The following is a 14,138-nucleotide window of genomic DNA, read 5'->3' on the forward strand; positions in this document are numbered from 1 at the left end:
TTACCCGAAACCTTTGACAACGTGTCTGGCGGAATGGCTTCACATGCAGATGAGTTGTACTGCTTCAGCTGTTCAATTGTTTCTGGATTCTAGCGGTACACATGGTCTTTCAAGTGTCCACACAGAAAGAAGTCACAGGGGTTCATGTCTGGCGAATAGGGAGGCCAATCCATGCCGCCTCCTGTATGTTTCTGATAGCCCAAAGCAATCACACGATCATCAAAATATTCATTCAGGAAATTAAAGACGTCGGCCGTGCGATGTGGCCGGGCACCATCTTGCATAAACCACGAGGTGTTCGCAGTGTCGTCTAAGGCAGTCTGTACCGCCACAAATTCACGAAGAATGTCCAGATAGCGTGATGCAGTAATCGTTTCGGATCTGAAAAATGGGCCAATGATTCCTTTGGAAGAAATGGCGGCCCAGACCAGTACTTTTTGAGGATGCAGGGACGATGCGACTGCAACATGGGGCTTTTCGGTTCCCCATATGCGCCAGTTCTGTTTATTGACGAAGCCGTCCAGGTAAAAATAAGCTTCATCAGTAAACCAAATGCTGCCCACATGCATATCACTGTCATCAATCCTGTGCACTATATCGTTAGGGAATGTCTCTCGTGCAGCAATGGTAGCGGCGCTGAGGGGTTGCCGCGTTTGAATTTTGTATGGATAGAGGTGTAAACTCTGGCGCATGAGACGATACGTGGACGTTGGCGTCATTTGGACCGCAGCTGCAACACGGCGAACGGAAACCCGAGGCTGCTGTTGGATCACCTGCTGCACTAGCTGCGCGTTGCCCTCTGTGGTTGCCGTACGAGGTCACCCTACCTTTCCAGCACGTTCGTCCGTCACGTTCCCAGCCCGTTGAAATTTTTCAAACAGATCCTTTATTGTATCGCTTTTCGGTCCTTTGGTTACATTAAACCTCCGTTGAAAACTTCGTCTTGTTGCAACAACACTGTGTTCTGGCGGTGGAATTCCAACACCAGAAAAATCCTCTGTTCTAAGGAATAAACCATGTTGTCTACAGCACACTTGCACGTTGTGAACAGCACACGCTTACAGCAGAAAGACGACGTACAGAATGGCGCACCCACAGACTGCGTTGTCTTCTATATCCTTCACATCACTTGCAGTGCCATCTGTTGTTGAAAATTGTAACTACTGTAATTTCGAAAGTTTGTCCACTTGAAAATGTACTGTTGTCCCAAGCATATTGCAACAAACGGTGTATTTCTATCGCTGCTCGTTTAATTTTTATTGCCGTTTCAAATATACCGGTCATTTTTGAAACACCCTGTATAAGGAAAATGCAAAACTGTGATACTTGATTGAATATGCACAAGAGAAATGGGGGGCTGAAAGCTCTTTCAAACAAATATCTGATGGTCTAAGTTTCAAGGGACTTTAGCATCAAATATCCTTATGGACAACTGCACTGTTGTTGTCCTCCTCTCTCCTCCTCCCCCCCCCCCCCCCCCCCCCACACACAAAGATACACTTTGTAAGTCTTTTTAAAACATCGTTATTGACAGTGCTATCAAATTTTCTTTAATTGTACCTGACAGTTTCTAATATTTTGTCACTGGGTTTGTCTGCTAGGATGTCATTCCAGTAAGACATCTGACCTAAAATTCAGATGTACAAATTCTGTTCACAAAGTGACAGTTTGGAAAACAGTCAAACACATGTGGTCATTACCTTCTGAATCTATGAAAGAGTGGGAAATGGGGAGGGGGACTGCTGAGTATCAGTTTCAGGTGGTGGAATCTGTGCTGGATCGATAGATGTGAATTTTGGTCTGCAAAAATGTTATTGTGCATCAACTCATGTTCTATGAGTCTACAACAAACCAGTAACAACATTACAGGTCTGTAGTTTACGTCTCATTTGTGCAGCAATCTGTTCTGAAAATTGGAACAAATTGAATCTATTCACAGTCACAGAGGATTCTCTGTTGCTTCCACAATCTTCAGTGAGTAGACAAGTCAGTTTTGTTATCAACAGGATCCCACCAGATCCACTGTTCTTGTGTTAATGAATCACTAATTGCTTTTAACCACACATTTTTGTGCCTGTGAAACTATCATGCACAAAAAAAAAAGTTTTTATCCATTCACATTCATTTTGGTTTAATGACTTGTAGGCTGAAAGGTTGACAGATTTACAGCATATACCAGGCAGCAAGTTCTGTGTCCCACTTGTAGTAGAGTCAAACATTTCACAAAGTAAAGAAATCAGTATTAACCTGCAAGATGATTTCAGCACAACAGCAATTTCAGTGCAAGTGCAATTGCAATTTCAGCAGCACATCTCTGTTGGAGGTGGTAAACTATTGAGTCTCTGCAGCCTTTCCACTAGCTCACCTTATCAGTTATGATGGAACTTACCATCTACGGTGAAGTTTCGTGAATTTATTTAATAAGTCAATATGAGGGAACAGTTGTACTAAATGCCAGAAGAAATCCTTGAACGTACCAGAAATCATATCCCTCATTTTTAAGTCAGTTACCTGCCGGTTAACTGAGTCATCAAACAAACCTATAGATTTCCATCTGTTATATAATTATACATGGTATTATGCTGCTGGAAGGTGCTGCAATAGATTAAAATAGAGCTCACCAGCTTGTTTTATAGATAATAACTACACGCCACGTCTGTTGTTTTTATGGTTCCACCTTGCAGCTGTTTTCTATCTTTTTTATGCTTAAAGATGCCGTCTGCTCTGAAACTTTTGTTTAATGTGTCAATACGTAACACTTATCGTAACATAGACCATGACACAGATAAGACTTAATACATTGAACCATAATCTACACCTCGAGCTACTCAGCACACATCAGCTCATCATTGAAGACATTATTATACGAGGCAGAACACCGTTTTCATACTTTTAATCTCTATATCGCATAAATTTATTATTGTAACATTAATAGTTTATCACTTAATGTGCCTGGTAATAATGATCATAACACTAATACAGAATTTTTTGATATATATATTTGGAAAACCAGGTATATAATCCTTTTACTTCTATGGATATATTCTTTACACTGTATTTCGAAGATATTATCTTATGTTGTAAAAAACTGCTGCCATTTGGCAGCACCTCTAAACATAATATATTCCATTGTTTGCCTCATAACAGTTTCCTATGACATGTCAAGGACACAACATGAAAACAGCTTATACATGTCTTATGTATTTTATTTGTAACTACTGTGCACTATTCACACAGCTATTTTCTTACAGTATGACAAGAGACAGTACTATGGATTGTTGTCCCTACAAGGTATGTTTACTTTGAGTTTGTATGTATTTTATGTTGGTTTGACATTACAATTTTCCATATTTGTAACTTTACATACATGACAGTTGTGTTTAATTAATGTGAACAAAAATGGACTGGCCCTGTAAAAGTTTTTTCTATACAAATGTTTGGAAGATTTAATTTAGTTTATGTTACTAGTAAGCATTGTGTATTTTGAGCAATGTGGATAAATAAACTTATGTAATAACAAGAACAATGATTAAAAATAACATATACATTCTACAAGCAATAAAATATTGGTAGTGTTATACCTGAAGAACAGTGGTTACGAATTGGTTTCCAGCCAGCCATATTTCTTCCAGCTGAATTGTCTCTACTGGCAACATTTTTTTTTCACCAGTAAGCTGAGGACACATATGTTTGTTGTTTGTGTATATTAGTGTACATATTCAGCATGTGTGTGCCCATGGTATGACAAGAAAGTACATAGGTTTATTCTGCAACAGTGAGTGTATACTGCTTGCAAAATTGATTCATGGTGACAGCAGTTCTTTGCGAAGCTTTTATGTGAACTTTGGCAAGTAAATGGGTAAATGAGGTTATGTCAAACAAATTATAAATGAAGAGATTTTAATGAACAAGCATGTAGAACCCATCCGTGAATATTAGAATGTGAAACACCAAATATTGGCGACTTCTGCAAAATCATTGAACTGACTTTGCAGAATAAGTGTTGCCCAAGAGCATGTGCCATTGTGTAGTAGAGTAAGTAGACTGTGACAATGTTGAGCATATTCAAATGCAATCTCCTCCAATATATAACCAACACAACAGTTGTGTACACGGAAATAAACTAGACTATTAAGGATAGTTGGACTTCCAGCAGGAGGAGCAACATCTTGCATATCATCATAATGCTGCTGAAATCCAGTTAACCTGTAAGTGACCACATATTTGCAAAAGTCCTTTGACCCCTCACGTTCATAACATGTGATATTGTTTTGTACTGTTATAATGGGAAAGGTTATACTGATAGTACATTGACTGACACAGTGAAGCATTCCGAAGAAACAATCAGATGTCAATTTAACTTTGTAGATGTACACACCATCTGTGACTGTGTAAATGACCAGAGTTGCAATTCTCTCCAGCACATAGAATGGCCACCAATTAAAATGGTGTTCCTCATGTTTTAGCATTGTTATCAGCACCTCACATTACTTGGAAGTGACCTCATTGTGGGGGTCCCCTTGTTCCGCTGGTTATATTATGCAATATCCAGATTTGTGGGGCATTCACTAGTGACAGAGGCCCAATATTGGACTGCATGGGAATGTGGGACAGGTATATTTATTATCGAGGTCCCAGTTGACCATGTCTGACCACCACATGGGAGGATAGCCGCATTGTGCACCAAGCACCTTGTAACACCTTCACATCTCCACATGCCATTCGAGAACGATTAATGGACTCCTGACAAAATTCTGTGTCATCCCACATCATTGCTCAGAAACTAGCAGCAGCCAGACCACGCAATTACTGTCAATGCTTAGGTTGCCGTTAATAACAGCACAAACAGCTGTGCTTGGATGATGTCATGACTGAGGCATGGACTGCTGATGAATGGCACCACATTGTGTTCAGCAATGAACCTTAGTTCTGCATTAACTCCTGATGACCATCGTCAATGACCTGGGAAGAGGTCCCATTCTTCTAATGTTTGGGAGAGGCACAGAGTTGTTACTCCTGACATCATGGTATGGAAGCCATCATGTACGACTTCAGATCATGGCTGGTAGTGATTGAGAGAACTCTGGCAGCACAACAAATTGCCATGAACATCCTGCATTTCCATGTGTTACCTTTCATGTGACACTATCATGGTGCAAGTTTTCAACACTACTCATCCATACTTGACACATTTCTATGAACTGTTTGTGATATTGAGGTACTCCTGTGGCCAGGAAGATCCCCAGGTATGTCCTCAACAGAACATGTGTACTATCAGCTCTGATGCAGTGCCAGTATCCAGGATATCAAGAATCAGTTACAACAGTTATGGGACAGCTTGCCTCAGGAGAAGATATAATGGCTTTGTGACACCCTTCCTGACCCAGTCAATCCCTGCATCCAGGTGTGTGTGTGTGTGTGTGTGTGTGTGTGTGTGTGTGTGTGTGTGTGTGTGTGTGTGTGTGGTAGACTCATACTGCCGTGTTCTTTGAAAATTTTACCTGATTTTGTAATCAATGAGATAACATCACATACTCTTTCAAATGGTGAACTTTCATTTCCATCTCCCCTTATGGGTGCTTCGCTTTTCACATGTTCCGTCAGACAGTGTACGCATGGCTAGGTTTAACGTTATATTGGCACAAATGATACCCACCTGAAGTGTGTGTTACATATCAAAATTTTTAATGTAATGAAGAAAGCCCACTTTAATTTTTCTTCTTTGCTTTTCAACTTACACGAATGCCACAGAGCACTTTTAAGACTTGCAAGTACTGATTTGCTTTCTGTCCCCTTCATACCAAGTATGTCTTGACTATTATGAAATAAAACATGGTGAAGGTGGCTTACAAAAGAATATAATATGTTTACAAATGCATCCACATTAATTTATTTTCACATTACTAGGAGGCATTAGAATTCTTGACATTTCTGACTAGTGAGTACATCACACAAGAACAATAGCATTACTGCAAAGCAAATTATGCACAGCAATCCAATAATTTAATAATTAAAATAGTACAACCAATGGCACAAAACTTCAGATCTTGAAAAGTTTCCTTTTCATAAAGTTTAACTACAAATTAATGCTAATTTAAAACAAAAAGTGACAAATGTTCATCTTAGCCACCATTTAAAAATTTGTACACAAAAATTAAATTGAACAAAGTTCTGGATGTTTAGCACACCACTTTTTTCTGAGACACACAAGTAAATGAAACTGGGGGAGAAATGTTCCAGGGCCTTTAAAAATGTATTTCTTTGTATTCTGTACATGATCCACAGTATACTCTTCACCTGTTACACCACTCAACTGTCAGTAAAAGAAAAAAATACTGATCATGCTGACTATGGAACCAGTTATTTCTTTCTCCAAATTTGTAACAGTGAACTTTAAAACAGATACCAGAACAGATAAATGCATTTTTAAAACATGATAATTCCAATTACAATGACTAGGTTTACATCCACACAGTTCACAAATATATGTGTAAATAATGCAATACTTGAAACATGACACTTATTTCTTTAAAATTGCAGTGAACTAAAAATTCATAACACATACAATTTCATCTAAAATACTGCAAGATATTGACAAAGTATGCCCATAGTAGAAACTGTCTCAGGAATAACTATCAACAAACAGCTACATAAGTGAGTGATGTTTACATTTACCCACAAATATACCCTGAGGATTAAACTAAGATCTTATTGTTATCACAGTGTTAACAATGACAATAATGAAACACTTGATTCAGTCTCTATTAATAAAAGTCTGGGGGATAAGGGGGACAAATATATGATAGTTGGGTAATTGTTTTCTTCAAGTTACTAGGAAAATCAAAAAAGTTAAACTTCTGTTGCTGTATCAAAAACCACATACAATGCATTAAAGTCTTATTCATACATAAATGCTGTGCTTCTAGAAAATTTTAGACATTCATCACAATCATGTAAACAGTAACACCAATCTCTGTGGAGATTAAATCATAAACAATTTGAAAAAAAATGTTCAAACTTTTTCATTTCATCATTATCATTCCCCTTGTGTGTGTGTGTGTGTGTGTGTGTGTGTGTGTGTGTGTGAGAGAGAGAGAGAGAGAGAGAGAGAGAGAGAGAGAGAGAGAGAGAGAGCCTTTGGAGGTGGGGGACAAGAATTAATACATCAACAACCAACTAATGTTACTGAAAATTGCTGACCAAGAGGCGACTCTAGCAAAATGGTTAAGACACTGGAATCATATTCAGGAGAAGGAAGGGTCCATTCTTCATCCAGTCATCTTGACAAACTTTTGGGACTTCATGTAAATCATTTTAGTCAAATACCAGGATGGTACTGTCAGAACAAAACCACTGTTGATGCCTTCTTTCATTCTTCCACTGAACTACTGCTTTATGCCTAACTATCTCAATGTCACTGAAGAATTAAACTCTAACCTACCTACCTCACAACATTTATATTCCAATAGATTAATTTATTCCACAAATGTGAACTGCAGTTCCAACTGTTTAACTCAAAGCAGACACAAAATGTTACAATTCACATGATGATATCTAAAACTTTCAATCTTTATCTTCTGCTGTGTTATATAATATAAATTTTTGATCTTGTTAAGCAATCATCATTTGCCTTAAATATACTGAAGATGCAAACTGCTCCTTTGACCACAACAACCACAACCAAATTACATGGCAACATGTACTTTGTTCCATTTCCTTATTGGAAGAAATATTTCTTTTCTTGTAAGAAGACCGCTTTCAACCATAATATAATTTTATAAAAAAAGGCAAGAAGCAGTTACATTACTAAACCTAAATTTGTGTTTTTTGAGAAATTATTATTTTATGGTGGAAGATGTATATTCACAGGATTCAAGCATCTACAGTAAAACCCCATTTCAAAGTTTCTGCATTTTATGATTTCCTGCTTTTTACGTTCGTTTTTGTTAGTCCTATTCTCTTGATAATGCTTTCCCATCACGAACAATCCAATGTTACAACATTTCCTGCATTTTAAGTTTTCTTTGATATTATCATCAAAAAGTGCATCATATTCCTGCTCAGTCAGCCTTGGAACAAAGCAGAAGATGTAGACTATATGCACCGTTATTGATCATGTAAGCAGTAAGAAAGATTTCCACTGTCAGTGTGTTGGGTCCCAGCCACCTGTATGATACGTTCACAGTGTTTGAAAGGTTGGGAAAGTATGCTGAACCACTGCCTCAATGATAATCACGATCTGATGGTAGTGGCTAGTAGCAACCTTCCTTCTGCTCATTGCACTGTGTTACAACAGCTTTAATTTAATTTCACAAACAAACAAACTCCACATTTGAAGACAGCTGTCTCCATAATGGGCTTTCATGAATCATTGTTACTTCCGCGTCAAGTACACTAATCCACTCTAAGCACGCAGTCTTAGATTGGAACAACCTGATGTCCGACAAACATTACTACTCAAGATGCTCCATAACATTATGACAATTTCTGCCCTCTTTCTCACCCAGTATATCCCTGAACCAATTTACTTCCTAGCTGTCAAAAAGCTGAAGATTTTGAGCCTATTGCTCTCTGTTTGAAAATTCACCATAATTTTGTAATGATTATCAACAATAAGTCTCACATTAGAACATGAACATCTTCTTAACGTAGTTTCACAAGAGACTTTTGATCAGAATGAAGAGAGAAACCCGCATGCGCAATTGTGTGTCAGTTCTCAGCCACTTACTTTGTGATCATCACTTACGACAATTCTACAATTCACGTTGGATCGCAAGCTCAGTTAGTGAAGGGACTAGGATTTTCCTCTTCCACCTTGAACGTTACTGTGAGAAATCAGCCCAACATCGAAGCCAATGTAAGACAGTCTGGTTCCATGGAAAGAAAGTATAAATACACTTGGCCACCAGCATATGACTGTTTGGATAAACTTGTTGGAGAGTGGTTTGTTAGCACGAGAGCATCAGAAATTCCACTTAACAGCGACATACTGGGGGAAAAGGCATTGCAGTCTGCTGCAAAAATGGGAATCACCAACTTCACAGCATCAAATTACCCAAACTTTTTGAAGAAGGGAAGATAGAGGTAACTGGTGAAGAGGTCGACGAAGATGATGACCAAGAACCACTTGTACCAAGCAGTACAGATGCTATGGAAGCTATTAAAAATTTTTAGGCAGTACATTGGTAGTGCATCAGGTGGTGGTAATGCGTTTGATGCCGTATATACTGTGCAGAGACACGTAGAGCAAAGTGCTGTTAGAAAGAAATAAAAACAATCAATTATTTCAGATTTTTTTAAATAGGCAAAAGTTAAATTATTTTAATTTCATATTTTGAACAATTTAAAGAGAATAACAGAGTAATGTATTGATTTTTGTTTGTTTTATTTCCTATGCTATCCTTTATTTTAACTTTGCTGCATTCTACACTTTTTTGGATCGGTCCACTGAAAAATGTGAAAAGGAGATTTTACTGTATTTTTCCTGTATATGCTTTTATGTTTCTAATACTACTGCTCATCCTAGCACAAGATTTATGAAGCAGCTTCTAAGAATCCTTTGATCCCTAGCAATAGGAACCTGATATTCTGATGATGGATGATGATGATGATGATGATGATGATGATTACAAATCTATTTTCTGGTTGCTTTTATACATGTTACGCCACTATGTGGCAAAAAGCATGTGAGTACAATGTGCAGGCCAAGGCTCGGTCTGTCTCAACATTGCTTGGTACTTCCCAGAAGTATTCAGCACAGTGCAACGTTTTATTTAACAATGAGGTGCAGCATTCTTCAGTGAGCACTACTTTCTTCAGTTTAGTGGAATTGTTGTGTCAGCAATGTTTAATATTTGTTATTCATTCATGGTATAAAAAAACCTTGACAGGTTCAGTGACTGTTTGCACTATCTACTGCACAAAATGAGGCAATCTAGTTATCTACTGTCACAAGCTTTTAAAAATGAATGGGAACAACACCCATCATATAGTCAAAGCGTACCACAAATCTGCTATGGAACAACATTGCAACACCATCAGAAAGAATTTAAAGATTTAGTTGACAAAAAGAGCAAAAAATTATTATCGACACATGGGATTCATCAAGCAGCACTTTGTGCTAAATTTGTAGCCATGGAACATGTGATCAAACTGGTGTGTGAATAGCAAGTTTTCTGAAGCCTCACACATTATTCCACTGTGAACTGTAACAGTTTTCAATGGAAATAAACGAAAAGTATGGAGACACTACATATTACTGCAAAGTACATTGGTTAAGTCAAGGGGTATGCCTGCAATCATTTATCAGTTTAAAACCCAACATTGTTGTTGAATTTATGAAGGAAAAAGGAAGAGCAGAAACGAAAATTAGAACATCTGGTATGGACTGCAGATCTCGCACTGCGCAAGGAATAATTTGAGACGAAAAAGAAACGCCATCCATTTCCCTAAACCAACTCATGTTAAAGAAAATGCAAGGTTTGAAGAATACATTGGGGACTTGAAAGAATTAAAAGGACAGTTTTCTAAACATTTTGGGGACACTGCCAAGCTTAGGCTTTTTCCCGAGACAGTTTGCCATTTCAGATAGAAGTGGCCCTGTGCATGTGCAAATTACAATGTAATTCCCATTTAAAAAATAAATTATTTTTTGTTTAAACTGTCCAGAGGGCCTCCTACATAGTTTTCCTCTGAAGAAGTTCCACATCTCCATTATGAGGTTGGAAACATTATAAAGTGTTAAAGACTTTTTCAATTATAGAACTACATAAGTCACCACTACATGGCAACCCGAGTGCACAAATCTGTGACATAGTCTGCATCTGACTGTATGTTGACATTTTGTACCAGATGGAAAATTATGTATTCACTAAGGCAAAAAAAATTAAATCATGCTGAAAATTTGTTTTGTTTGCGATCTATGATATTGAGAAACATCAAATCGTGTTACATGCAATATGGCTGTATTGCTGTTTACATGCGGAGCTTTCACAGTTTTCCCCTCTTTTCGTTCCTCATGCTCTGACAGCACAGTATGGTGGTGGGAGAAGTGTGCAGCCAGGCAAGAGAGCTATGGCACATGAGCAAGAGAACTCCTTGCAATGCCAAATTCTTGCCCATTCCTGTTTTTATAGGTATCAGTTTTTAGTATTTTAATATATAAATTCTTATGGTCGCCCAATAGTACATTACGCACAATGCTGCTGTATACTTTTGGACCAGGAAACATGCAAATCACTATTTGCACATCGCTCTGGCAACATTTGCCCTTTTTACTTGATGTTCAGAGTATGCTTATCAAAATCCACATGTAAAATGTATGGTATCACCACTTTTAATACAACAGCAAATGGCATTTGGTGCAAAACAGCACTGATATTAGAAAAATCTAACTAACTAAACCTTGACATACAGGTTTTAAATCACAGTCTGAAAGCTCGCCATATGATGCAGTGTAACATGGCTGTTGCATAGCCATTTACTCTCATTCATAGTATCTACTGATCAAATGCAGCAAAACTGAGTACCGACATTTTTGCATACATGCATACTTTCACAAGTTAGATTATTGTGGGAACTTTGTGAGATACATGTAGGAAAAGCATAACACATTCAGAAATCAAACACGCGAGTGATACCGTTTGGAAAAAAATGACTAACTGTTAAAGAAAAGTCATGAAAAATCACAGCACACAGCTAAATGTTTAAAGAAAGTAGAGCAAAGAAGCATGAGGTTTGATTCTTACAAATAAAACTTCCTTCTCACTTCCACTCATACAGATTTCATCACATAATCAGAAAACTACACGAGCACTGTACAGGGTGTCTGAAGGATTCAGGAAAGTAATAGTGGCAAGTACAATCTCTCTGTGCACAATTTCTTGGCATTTAGTAAACAAGGAGCAGTGGGTCAGTACACAATGTGCATTTGCTGTGAAGGCAATTTATAAGAATGGTGACAGTATAACTTCTGCTCAACAAAAATTCAGATACTAAAATTTAGGACACTGTGGCCATGTTACATCTTGCCACACTATCAAGGCATAGGTTGAGAATTTCGAGGAGACTGGTTCAGTTATAAAACAGAATCTACCAAGAGGTCAACATATTCAACATGCTCCATAAAACATTTAAGCACCCTGAGTGCCACGTCAGAAGCATCGGTATGGAAAGATATGGTAGCATTAAACCTATGTCCAACTACCATCCATCCAATACTCCACAGTGATTTGAAGTTTCACTCTTACAAAATTCAAGTTTTCAGGAACTGACACAATCAGAGCACATATTCTGTGAAAAATGATGGGATTGATTAATGATAACTCCAATTTTCTCGACAATCTTTCCATATTTGGTGAGGCTTAGGTCTGTATCAGCAGAAGTAAACAAGCAGAGGTTCAGCTACTAAGCTCCAGAAAACCATTGCCAATAGTAAAAACCAGAAATACTCTGCGTAAAGGTTAAAGTTTTTTGGTCATATCAATGTGAGGTGTTGATGGGGCCTTACTGCATTGGGTATGACACACGGAATGCAACAACAGTAACATCTGAACAATTGGTGTATATGCTTGACACATTTGTAGCAGAATAATCTCCAAACTTACCCTATTTTCATAATACTTGGTTCTTGGTTTCAGCAAGATATACCGTATTTACTCGAATCTAAGCCGCACTTTTTTTCCGGTTTTTGTAATCCAAAAACCGTCTGCGGCTTAGAATCGAGTGCAAAGCAAGCGGAAGTTCTGAAAAATGTCGGTAGGTGCCGCTGCCCGCCACAACTAACTTCTGCCGTCGAATATATGTAGCGCTACACAGGCATGGTTTGTAGGCACAAAGATAAATACTGGCGCCAAAACCTCTGCGTCAGTAAATAAATTTTTTTTTAAAAAAAAGGTGGAAGATGAGCTTTTTTTTCTCCGCCCCGACTTTCGACCACTGCATTTTCATACATTATCCAATGAAGTAAATACAAACTCCGTATTGTTCATCTTTGAATGTGGCAGAATTTCAATGTACTACGAAAATCCGACTGGCAAGACTGTTTGGGATGTTTGTCAATATGGCCAACTCTACGTTCTGAAATTTTTCCTACCTGTGACAAGAGATGGTTGCTAATAGGAACTTTTATCAATTGTGAATCACATGCAGTATTCTCTTCACCATAAGAATAATATGAATATAAACATTTTGCCATGTTTCCTTTCGTGTTTGCTGCTATCTCGTTTAAATCCTGCCTGTCTAATAAACTACGAAACTAGAGTGAGACAACAGCAAATGCGGAAGAATATACGTATCATATTTATATTCGTATTAAGTGACACAGTCAGAAATGAAGCACGGCAACTGACTAGATTTTCAAATCTAAGATGACTAATTTCTGTGCAGAATTTGATGTACTAAAGAAGCGGCCGCAAAGATTTTCAAACGGAGAAAAATTTTTGCCTAACTCTTGTTCAGAACATGTTCTATCATACGCAGTCTATTATTTGGTTCTTGTTGATCATTGTCAAAGAAAGCAGCAGTGTAAGCAACAACAAATAGCAGTCTCTTGCCATTGTTTCGCTAATGAGACGATTCCTCTCTCTTTTTTGTTATTGTTAGCGGCACTAGCGCGCACAAAAGCAAGCCATGCCGCGAGCGGCGACAGTCCGTAAACACGCACTATCAGAATGCGACAAACAATGCATGACACAGTACAGTAATGCATTTTCAGCTTAGAGTGACGTAAACACCTATAACAAAGAAAACGGCACCTATCAGATCGAAGCAAAATAAGCAATAGATTCAAACCAGACGAAGCACGTGAAAAAGGAAGGGTACCCGTATAAATACGGACGGAGCGCCTGACGCATGCTAAGCATGCGTCTTCCCTGCAAGCTAAGCTTACGACTCGAACCAAACTACTGTAGCTGTATCGTCATTCATTCGACCTAAATTGTGTCTCATATTACAATGGACCAACTTTGATTCGATTTGGACGTGCGGCCTAAAACTTTTCTCTCCCCTTGAATTTCGAGTCTCAAATTTCAGGTGCGGCTTAGATTCGGGAATTTTTTTTTCCTTTATTTCGAGTATCATTTTTCAGGTGCGGCTTAGATTCGAGTAAATACGGTAGCCACATCCCATACTGCCAGAGT

At 38.1% G+C, this 14,138-nt stretch overlaps 1 protein-coding gene across 6 annotated transcripts in view; it reads right to left on the reverse strand.

Annotated features, from left to right (window-relative positions):
- LOC126470536 (MOB kinase activator-like 3) overlaps positions 1-14,138 on the reverse strand; it is a 64,138-nt gene that overhangs the window by 21,318 nt on the left and 28,682 nt on the right. For 3 of the 6 annotated variants that reach the window (XR_007586231.1, XM_050098464.1, XM_050098465.1), the window contains one exon: positions 5,867-6,313. The exons of 1 other annotated variant lie outside the window; for it this stretch is intronic. The gene's annotated coding sequence lies outside the window, so the exon portion shown is untranslated. Of the gene's footprint in view, positions 1-5,866; positions 6,314-7,046; positions 9,255-14,138 lie in introns of those variants that run through there. 2 more of the 6 variants (XM_050098462.1, XM_050098463.1) reach the window with 1 other exon arrangement.

The sequence above is a fragment of the Schistocerca serialis genome, chromosome 3 (genome assembly GCF_023864345.2).
Source record: "Schistocerca serialis cubense isolate TAMUIC-IGC-003099 chromosome 3, iqSchSeri2.2, whole genome shotgun sequence".
Classification (NCBI taxonomy): Eukaryota; Metazoa; Arthropoda; class Insecta; order Orthoptera; family Acrididae; genus Schistocerca; species Schistocerca serialis.